This window comes from Equus caballus, unplaced genomic scaffold (assembly GCF_041296265.1).
Source record: "Equus caballus isolate H_3958 breed thoroughbred unplaced genomic scaffold, TB-T2T haplotype1-0000340, whole genome shotgun sequence".
Taxonomy (NCBI): domain Eukaryota; kingdom Metazoa; phylum Chordata; class Mammalia; order Perissodactyla; family Equidae; genus Equus; species Equus caballus.
The window spans coordinates 241,113-252,415 of NW_027221872.1; positions in this window are offsets into that span (position 1 = coordinate 241,113).

An 11,303-nucleotide genomic window follows, 5' to 3' on the forward strand; every position below is an offset into this window, starting at 1 on the left:
TATCTCTGCCAACAGGATGAAATCAATCACGTTCTGAATCAGGGCTGAGTTGACCTTAATTGCAGTGTCTTTTGAAATAGATTTAAAAACGTATCGTATATCACAAGCTTGTTGAAAAACTTCAATTACTTTGCTATTGCCTAAAGAAAGACAAATCCCAATATATTTTTAAACGTTCTATTTGGAAATAATTTAAAACTTACAGAAAAATTGAAAGAATAAAAATATTACGAAGAATACCTGTATACGCTTTACTCAGATTTACCTATTGCTAACATTTTATGTTATCATTTGCTCTATGTAAATATTCAGACACACCACACAATTATTTTCCAGAACCACTTTAGAGTATGTCATATATATCACGGCCTTTTACCTTTAATAGTTCAGTGTGTATTTCTGAGAATAAGAGGTGTTTTTATGTCACCACTGTCCAGTTATCCTCTTCACTAAATTTAACACTGATTCAATACTTTTATCTAATCTACCGTCTGAATTCCAATATCGTCAATTGACCCAATAAAGTCCCTTATTGCAGTTTTCTTCCTTCTAGTACAGGACGTAGTAGATCACAGATTGCATTTAGTTGCTGTGTCTCTTTGGTTTCCTTTAATCTGGAACATTCCTACAACCTTTCTTTATCTTTTATGACATTGACCTTTTTTTTGTAGAGTCCATTTTTTTCTTTTAAATGGAACTTTCCTTATTTGGGTTTGTCTGATGTTTCCTCATGATGAGATTTAAATGAACCATTCCCCGACTGGATGCCACATAAGTAAAACCCTGTTAATATTTTCAATGTGGCATTCAAGGTCTCTAAATTTTGACTCTTCCTAGAGTCCACACATTCCTCCTTTTGATATTACCCATGAACCCTGTCTGACTGAACACCTAGGGATCAGCCATTGTGGAATCTGTTTGCCTGTCCAACATCCATTACTTTGGGGAACGCCCCCCCAACCCTGAATTCCTTACTAATGCTGCTCAATCTTCATTTTTTCCATGGGGTATATCCCACTTCTGTGGTTCTAGAGATATCATCAGGGACCAGGAATGGCCAATCAAGGTCCTTCCTCTCCTTAGCCACAGAAATGCAAGGATGGGCACATATCCCAAGGTGAGCTGTCCTGGGCTTTCTCCGGACTTCACAGGACGTACCTCTTTTCCTCAAGCCTTGTGAATTATAAGGAGTGCATGTGCGGATCTGTAGAGGAAGGGCAGCTTATTACAATACAGAGAGAGAGGATAATAAGGGAAAACATAGCTACAACTTGAAGTGTGTGTGAAAGAGAAAAAGAGAGGACGAGATATGTGATGACATCATTTAAGCAGCTGATTGCGTCATGCCTGAATCCTTCATTAGCCAGGACTTTTCAGTTGCATGAGTGGGTAAATTCTCGTGTGGATTAAGCTAACTTGTCAACTGCAAGAATCTGACTTGATGCTCTTTTTTCATACTGGCCTGTGCTGCTGAAGTCCAAGCATGGTAACAGACTCAGATGATAATACACACACTTACTCTTCAACGTTGTGCACATTTATCTACAGAACAGATTAACATTTCTTAGATTCTGCGTTCACATATTTCTGTAAACACTGTTCAGCTTTGCTCATGATTAGTCAGGTAGAAGATGTAAGTACATAATTATTTAAAATTATACTTTAAACAGAAAGTTCAATATGAATTCCTGAGAACCCCTAGGATGTATCAAAGGAGGTCTCAGAGGAAAATTCATAGTTCTCAATGTTATGAATTTTAAATTATACAAATGAAAATAAATTATACCTAACTCAAGGAAAACAGATGGCAGCACTTTCCAAAGATCAAAGCAGAAATTACCTGATTAGGAAATAGAAAAAAAAAAAGTTGAAATGATGAATACAACTCCAAACATGGTTTTCTGGGGAAAAAAAAAATCTGTTCACTTAATAAAGAGAAGAAGAACAAAATTCAAATTCTCAATATTGAAGAATGGAGAAAGAGTCTCAGACACAGAGGCAATCCAACCTTGCAAGAAAAAATACATGCCTAGAAAGCTTCAGAAGTGAATTCTGTCAAATCTTCAAGAAATAGAAAAGTCTTATGTCATTTAATCTGTTATAGAACATTCTTTTAAAGCATAATGTGATAAATGCTCACAGAGAAATATTAAAAACTTATCAGGGCACTTCAGCAGGAGCATTTTTCTAGTTCTCAAAATTAGACTATGGATTCATCAAATGGATGGGAGAGGGACTTTCATCCCAGGCAATGGGAATCTGGAGGGCAAAGGCTCGGAGGGATGAATACATGGAGGAAATAAATATTCATCAAATGACACAAGCCTGAAAAGAATGAAAAAAGGACTAAATGTCAGGACTAGGAATGGAAAATAGTCCAATAATCTGGAGTGATGGAGCTGATTCTAAAAATACCAAATATGGTACTAAACTTTGGTAGATAAGATGGGGAAAGTAGTCACATCTGTGATGTCAGTTATTCAACACTAACTCAAAAGGACTCAGAAATATGATGTGGTTAGCAAAAACGTGAAGAATCTTAGGTTATACTGCAAAAGTATACTGTCTGGAAAGAAGAAGATGATAGTCTCCCTCCACAGTGTTCTGGTCAGTACACCTTAATATAGTACTCAGTTTTAAAGGAATATTAATTTCTTAAAAAGAGAGAGAACATATCCAGAGGAAGACTAGGATAATGAGGAGTCACTCGGTGGAAAGTGTTGTTTTGCCGATTCTGATTCTTTAGGGAAGAATACTTCATTTTTCCTTAGGGAATCATCTCTCCCATCCCCATTCTTAGCCCATGCTGGGCCTTAAAATCAGCCAGAGCAATAGGCATATAATCCAGGCATGTCCCGTCACAGTTTTATCCTCTGGGCAAAAGCGACTGATTAGTTTTGAGGCTCATGATCACCAAATCAGGTCAGGACTTCAGTTGGAACTATTAGGAAAATGTGCACTTTCTGTTTGGCTTGCTGCATTGATGGGACGTAAGTCCGGGGTTACTAGAGGACAGTGTGGCCATGAAGCCAGTGGAGAAAATATCACAGATGGAGAGAGAGAGGTTCCTGATGTCATGAATGAGAACCTTGGTCCAATCGTTCCTGAAGCCAACATGAACTTTTCAATTATTTGAATTTACAAATGTTCCTTACCTAGTTTAAGTTCAGTTTCTGCCATTTGCCGCCATAAGATTTCTACCTAATTCAACCTTAAAACATGTCTTATGAGATACGAGTAAAGGAACTGTTAATTTTGAAATTGAAATGGCACATGGACATCATGACTGCTCTCCTTAAACTCTCAAAAACCATTTCATTGACATCAAGAACAAGGTAAAGATGCTCTGCACACGAGCATTATTTTTCATTTTGGGGGAGGTTTTATAAAATACAATAAGACAAGAAAAATAAATGCTTGCTGAACTATTGTAAAAGAAGAGAAAATTTTTTTATCTTTGCTGATACGATTATAAATATAGAAAGTCTAAGAGTCTACAGACAAAAACCATTTTAGCAGCAGTTAGCTCAGGGCTAATCTTCCTCAAAAAAAACAAAAACATTTTAATTTGATAAAGTGGCTGGGTGTAATATAAATACACAAAAATCAATACATTTCTGAATTGAGCACTCAGAAATAAAAATGGAAAAAACATATTCATAAACATGATAAAAGCTAGGAAATATTTAGAAATGCATTAAACGCAAAGATATGGGAATTAAATGAAGAAATCTATAAAATTGTATTTAAGAATATGAATGTAGATACAGTAAGTGGGAAGATAAATGTCCATGGATGGCATGACAACGTATTAAAATATCAACTATTTGAAAATTATCATATTAATTCAATATAATTTCAATTTGGATACCAAACTTTTGTCAATTTTATAAAGTGATGGTGATTTCCATTTGGAGAACTAATTTCCCCAAAAAACCAAAAATACAATAAAGAAGAATAGTGAGGAATGACATGCCTTGAAGGTATTACAACATATAATGAAATTATCATAATAAAAACAATGCAGTATTAACATAAATAAATAAATAGATGGGGGGGTGAACCTTGAGATAAACTGCATTATAGATGACAATTGTAAATAATGAAAAATGCCAGTAACCAAAGCATACTTTTATTTAACAAATAGTGTTGGCACAACTGCCTTTTATCTGGGAAAAAAATGAAATCTGTTACTTTATACTGTATATTAAATTTTAGATAGATTAAAAATCTAAATGTAAAGAAAAAATAATATAGTTAAATCCTATGTTATAATTTTAAATGATATGCATCTCTCTAGATATTTAAACCACACAAAACAGCTCTAAAATTCTCTCCTAGCACTTTCTCTTGTCCTCAGTCTTATCCCAGCCCTCTGGTAGAAGAGGACGGGTATAAAGCAATCAGTCACACAACTAATTAAGGATTCTCCTGAGAACCTAGGAAGAATGTTACCATACTATCAGGGTAGAATGTTACCACCACCAATGTCTGCAGAGAATTGCTATAAACAACAATTAGAAAGCATTTTCATCCCAAATCTTATCTGGTCTCAGATCACATTTCTTTTTTGGTTCTCAGCAAGGAAAGAATTTCCTGTATCATTATTTTTACTGGTTATCTCCTGCTCCATCTTATCTACAAATATACCATTTTTTATAAGGAGGAAGAACAAATCAACTAAAGCAACTACGCTTCTTACTAAGGTGACACACCATTGCTGTTCCAATACATACTCCTGGGAGAGTCTGGGAAAAATGGAGGTGGAAGCATCAGAAGAGAGTAAGAAAACTCACACTTATTGTTCACCTACTACATGCAAAATATTTTTGACATCTCATCCAAACCACAAGCAGAGTAAGTATGTCATTCTTCCTGTCTCATAAATAAGGAGACTAAGGCTCAGCAAGGTGAAATAATTTGCTCAAGGTCATTGTGATAACTTTCTTGATGAAGCTTCCTGACTGTTCTCTCCTTTCAGGACTCTTGATTTCTCTTTGAGAAACTATCCACCCCCATTCTGAGTCCTTGTGCATCCAGGGATGCGCACATGGCTGAGGCAGAGCCAATCACTGTGTTTCCCTCCCTGGACACAGAGATTGGTTCAGAGATAGGCACGAGACCTAGCAAATGCTACCTTTGAACTCTGCATATACAGAGACTGATAAATTCCTCTATTTACTTAAACCACTTTACATTGGGCTGCTGTCCCTGGTATGGAAAATGTCTTGCTTAACCGAGTCACCACAGAGCTAAGAAATGATAAAGCCAAGATATAAACGTCTTTCTTCTTGACTCCAAAGGTCATGATCTTTCTACAAGGCCCTGTTTCCTGGTAAAACACTCTTAGCTGGAGGAAAATAGTATAATTCACTCAAGAATCTGCTGTGATACCTGACACGTCCTCAGCCTGCTGTGAACTCTACACTCTCTTTGATTAGTGAAGAACATTCTGGGAAATTTAATGGAAATGAGATTTCAATTGTCCTGAAAAAAACAGTGAAGTCCAGTTCCCAAGGATTTGGCTTTATTCAACAGGTGCATGGTCCTGAAGCAAAAGAACATGTTAACATGGAAAGAACAATGGGCTCTGAGTCAAAAGAAAAGAAACAGAATTCTGCTTCCACCATTCAGCTATGCAATTTGAGTCAAGAGGGTGTACTTTTCTGAACTTTAATTTTTTCTCTTCCTCCTGGCAGAGCTTTTGTGAGACGAAAATAAGATCTTGGCTATTACAGTACTTTTATTTATTTTTTTAATTGCAAAGGGCTCTAATGTAATATTGTTAAATGTTGCTGGGGTATCTGGGTACAGCTTAGAGTTCCAGTGCCATTATTACAACAGATAATCATCAAGCATTTAGACCCAGCATTAAAAACAAATAACATATTTAAAGAAACGAATATTGGTTAAAAAATAAATAAGTAGGATCAACTTAATTGCATTTACTAATAGAAGAAATTCGCTCAAAGGCAGTCTTAGAAAGATAAAAATGGTGACTAGAAAATAAACACTGTATATCATGTTCTCTTTACAATATCGTACGAAATGGTAAGCTATGTAGATAACATAAGATAAAATGGGTAAATAGAGAGAATAAGTTATAATAAGATTTAAAAAATAAATCTAAAAGATTAAAAATACCAAACAAGACTACATAGAACAGAAAGAAAAATATGATAAGGTAATAATAGGAAAAAGGAAGATATCATACAGCTAACGGAGTTGAATAACGTACTAAGAGGAGCAGAAGGACTCAAAGCCAGGCAGCTCACTGGATCTGCTGGCGGTTACCGCGTGGACGGTGTGTGACAGGTACCGGGGGTTTTATGTCCCATATCCCATCTATCCTACCAATAGCACTGCAAACCAGGATCAACATTCCTATTTCACAAAGAGGGAAGCTGAGGCCCGGAGTGACTAAAAGATGTGCCTGAGGTGTCACAGTGTGTGGAAGTGCAGCTTCGACGGGAACGCCGGTGTTGGGGTTTCTAGAGCAGACTGGCTTCCTTCCACGCGACCCCTGAAACAGCTGGGGCTCCCCCTCAGCGTTTCCCCAGGGCTGGTGTTTGTCGTGGGTGTCACTGGGATTTCAAGAGAGGACTGATATCCTTAGGGCATGAGGTAGTCTCGCAAGAGCCAGGGATCCACCACCCATCCTTTCAGTTACAGCCCCATTTCCCCCCACCGGAACCGTGTCTTGGACACGCACAGCCCCTGTGCAGCTGGCGTGGAGTGCCCGAGCCCGGCCTCAGCCAATCAGCTTATCACATTCCCTTCACAACAGCGAGTGTTCCAGGGAGAGCAGACGGCTGAAGCCGGCCAATCAGAGCCAGGGGTCTCAGATGGCAGGGCTTCCATTTGAGCTTAGGTTGTCACTCGCATCCCACCCCATCCTGCGTGTATGGTCGGGACTTCAACCGACAATATGAAGAATCACAACGGCGAGAGCCATCCACCCCACTAGGGGGAGCACCTGCCTGGGAATGGGCCACATAGGGTGCAAGACGGAGCCAGGCAGTGGAGAAAGAACCACCATTCTGCTGGCACTGCTTTACCCTCAGTCACGCCAACGCGAAGGCAAAATGCTCCCCGCACCTTACAAGCGCTTGAGCTGGCGAGCCCGGGGATTCCTTCCTCACAACCTAACATTTACAGAGACATCCCCTTGAAGCCTTAAATCGCTGTGTGAGAAACCATGAAGGAAGCCAAGAACAATTCTCACGCCTAGCTTCAAAGCCCTAAGATGCTGACTCTCTGGGACCACGGACGTCACTGTCAGACCACCAAGGCACGAACTAGGAGCCGCTGGCATATCTCGGACTACTTGGATGCTTGCTTTGAGGACTAGATATTTTAATTATGTGGCTAAGAAGAACACGGGTTCCCTTTTGTTTTGGGTTTCAATAGAAAGCGTCAGATAAACCTGGATTCAGACATTAGCTTTGTCACATACTAGAGACACGAGCCTTGGGAAGTTAGTGGTTCTGCCCTACTGCTGTGCCTTGGTACATAATATTCCCTCTACCTGGCACACGCTTCCACCCCTCTTCCACCTCCCCTGTTTGCCTGGCTGAGCCTGGTCATCATCCAGATCTCAGCTTAGACATCACTTCCTCCAGGAAGCCCTCCTTAACTTCTCACCCTAAGGTCTAAACTAAGTTTGCCTTTTCCAGGTTCCCAGAGAACCTCCATTCTCTTCTTGTCCCAGCACTTGTTTCACTATTATAATCATCAAAAACAATCATAAATATCTAGTTCCCCCACCAGAATAGAAGCTTCCTGAGGGCAGGGAGTGTACTATAGTATTCACGATCTAAGCCCCGTCGTGAACTAGCAGGGTGCAAAAGTTTTACTGAATGAGTAAGTATCTCAGTCTTTCCGTTTCCTCCTCTGTGTAATGGACATCACTGTAGCCAGCCTCACAGGACTGCTTGGAGATTTAATTCAGTATGTAGATAGCCCAGCACACACCTGGCACACAGTAGGTGCTGAATAAATGTTAATTCCCTTCTACTTCGTTTACCCTTTCCAAGAAATGTGCGTGTTAAGGACTCATTCTTTGCTAATCAATAACTTGATATCCCTGAGTGCCATTAATAAAACTAATAAAATCCTCACTATTTCCTCAAAGGACCAAGACAACTCAGGGGTTGTCAATCTCAGCTTGACAGTAATTCCTGGGTCACACTCACTGTGGAAAGCTCTTTTTCTCTCAGTAGCTGTCAACATGGAATAAAGTGATTAAAAGTGTTAAAAATCATATATAATCAATGGCGCCAATATAAAACTTAATGCCCCTAATATTTCCTCAGAGTTGCTACCTTTTCATTAATTGAAGCAAGAAATGTTCCACTTAGTTAAAATAGCTACTTAGTATCCTGCTCATAAACACATCTGCAGCCCAAGTTCACTGGTTCAGTGGGTTTAAATTAGTTGGTATCAATGTTATTGATGATACGAGCATTCAGAGCGCATGCTGAGGCTGTGAGGAGGGTGATGCTCTGGGCTTCCGTATTCTCCGCAGGCACGGACTCGGGGCTCTGCTGGGGTGTGCTGGCGAGCTGACCGCAGGGTCTTATAACAAAAGCTGCAAGGACCACCACCACAGGCCACCTGATGGAGACCCTGGCATCACAGTGGATCCTTTGCTGCAATGAATGGAAACTGATCCTGCTGTGTGCCTGAGGGAGAACAACACTGTTATTGAACACCTATCTTATATACGAGGCAAGGCAGAGCCCAGTGGTTAAAGGCACTGACTCCAGAGTCAGGCAGCTTTGGGTTTCAATCTGGCTCTGCCACTCCCTACACATCCTTGGGCACAGCACTTAATCTCGCTGAGCTGCTGTCTTTATCTGAAAAATGGAGATAGTAACAGCACCTGAGTCCTGAGGTTATTGTGAGGATGAAGTCCACCTGTCACTTAGCACAGCGCCAGGCACATGCCAAAGGTTAGATATTCTCCTTTTCCTAATACATGTGTGATGTCATTTCATCTTCACACTGGTTCTATTAGATACGCATTATTATCCCACTAGAAGGTTCACTGGATTAAGAGCCAAAACATCTGGGTTCAAAAGTTTTTTAGACTGGCCAAAATCCAGACCACTGACACCAACAAATGCGAGTGAGGATGAGGAGCAGCAGAAACTCTTGTTCATTGCTGGTGGGAATGCAAAATGGTCCAGCCACTGTGGAAGACAGTTTGGCGGCTGCTCACAAAACTAAGCATACTCCTACCAAGGACCCACCAATTGTGCTCCTTGGTATTTATGCAAAGGAGCTGAAAACTTATGTCCACACAAAAACCTGCACGTGGATGTTTACAGCGGCTTTATTCATAACTGCCGAAACCTGTAGGCAATCAAGATGTCGTCCCACAGGTGAATGGATAAATAAGCTGTGGGACATCCAGACAATGGAATATTATTCTGTGCTGAAAAGAAATGAGGTATTAAGTCATGAAAAGACATGGAGGAAGCTTAAATGCATATTACTAAGTGAAAGGAGCCAATCTGAAAAGGCTACATACTGTATAATTCCAACTATATGACATTCTGGAAAAGGGAACACTACTGAAACAGTAATAAGATGCGTGTTCCACAGGGTTGGGGGACCAGGAGAGAAACAGGCAGAGTATAGAGATTTTTTAGAGCAGTGAAACTATTCTGTATGATACTACGATGGTGGGTATATGTCTTTAGAAATGTGTCCAAACAAATTTATGTTGTACACAGAATGTACGACACCAAGAGTGAACACTAATGTATACTCTGGACTTTTGATAATTAAAAAAAAAACCTGTCCCAGCGATCAAGTAGCTGTGTCACCTTAGCTCATGCATTCAATCTCTCCCAAAGTCATGTTCTTATCCATAAAATGGGAATAAATAACCCAGGTGAGGTCTCTATGAGTTTAACTGAGGTCATGCCTTAGAAAGGGTAAGGGGACCAACAGGTCACTGTTAGACCCAAAATAAAAGGCACCCACAGTTCCATGGGGCCTCAGCTTGGGGAGGGCACCTGTTTCAGGAGGCACAGCCTGGGGCTGGGAGACCTGGAGGCAGGCACAGAGCCAGCGCTGATGGGAGGAAGCTGGAGTTGTTTACATTCCTAATTACAGGAACCAAGGCTTCAGCACAGCCAGGTGTCATTCCAACAGACAAGGTTAATAGGATGTGAACGGGCCCAGCTGCCACCACTCTGCTCGCGGACGACAGGCGTGGAGACGAAGTCAGACGAATTAGCCTGCAGCCTGGCCGTGCTGCTCAACTTCAGCTGTTTGGAGGCACAAATTAAAATTCAGTCTTGCAAATTCTACGTTTCTCCCAAAACCTCCTCGTGGTTGCCTTAGGTCTGTTCCCCAGAAAGGGGCCGCCACGGGGAGCAGTGTGCAAGTCAGACATTTGGCCAGTGGCCTCAAATGCGGTCCCCTTTCCCCCTCCAATGGTGAACTTCAGGAAGGAGGAATGTACTAAGAGCACCAGCTTCAGAGTCCAAACCCTGCCTCGTGCAAGGTGTGTAAACTGCCGCCAATCATTTAACCATTTTGGAATTCAATTTCCTCATCTGTAATATGGGAATAGTCCTTTTAGGGTTGCTGTGAGGATAAAGCACTTACAGGCACATAGGAATCTAGCTCAATAAATATTAGTGAAAATTATTAGCAGTATTGCTTTAATGGGCTACCTGGGCAAGTTCTGAGCCCAGGCATCCATCAATTTGTAGTCCGCGCCCTACCAGCCGGCAGCCGCTTTAACTAGACCGATTAACAGCCTGTTTCTGATCAATGATTTACGGCTGATGTTTCCCTGTTAATGAAATGTAATTGCCAAGCCCGAGATGTAACGCGGCGGCAAAACAAACCAGCATCTGAAAATTACATCCCGGGTCCCATAAGTAAAGCGGCAGCAACATGCCGGAATGCCTTATGATCAGAGGGAGCGTCACCAGGCCTGGCCTTCGAGGTGCTTGTTCTGTTTGAAGGTGGAAGAGGTACTCCTCGCCAGTGTATTCTTCTCCATAAAAATTAACGCTGTAACAGGACACCAAATGGCTTCAGCTAATGTGCTTTTGAATGAGGACTAAATTTTATTCATAAGCATCAGTGTAAGGACTAAAATAACATTTTTATGGACACTGCAAGCATAAACAGCAGTGCTGACTCAAACAGGACTGCCACTGAATTGACTTGTTTCCCTCCGCGTGGCTGCTCAGACAGCAGGGGACTGGGAACCAGAGACCCTGGCTGTGAGTCTCTCTTCTGGTCTCTCCTGTTTTGTGACATTGGGGGCAAATTAA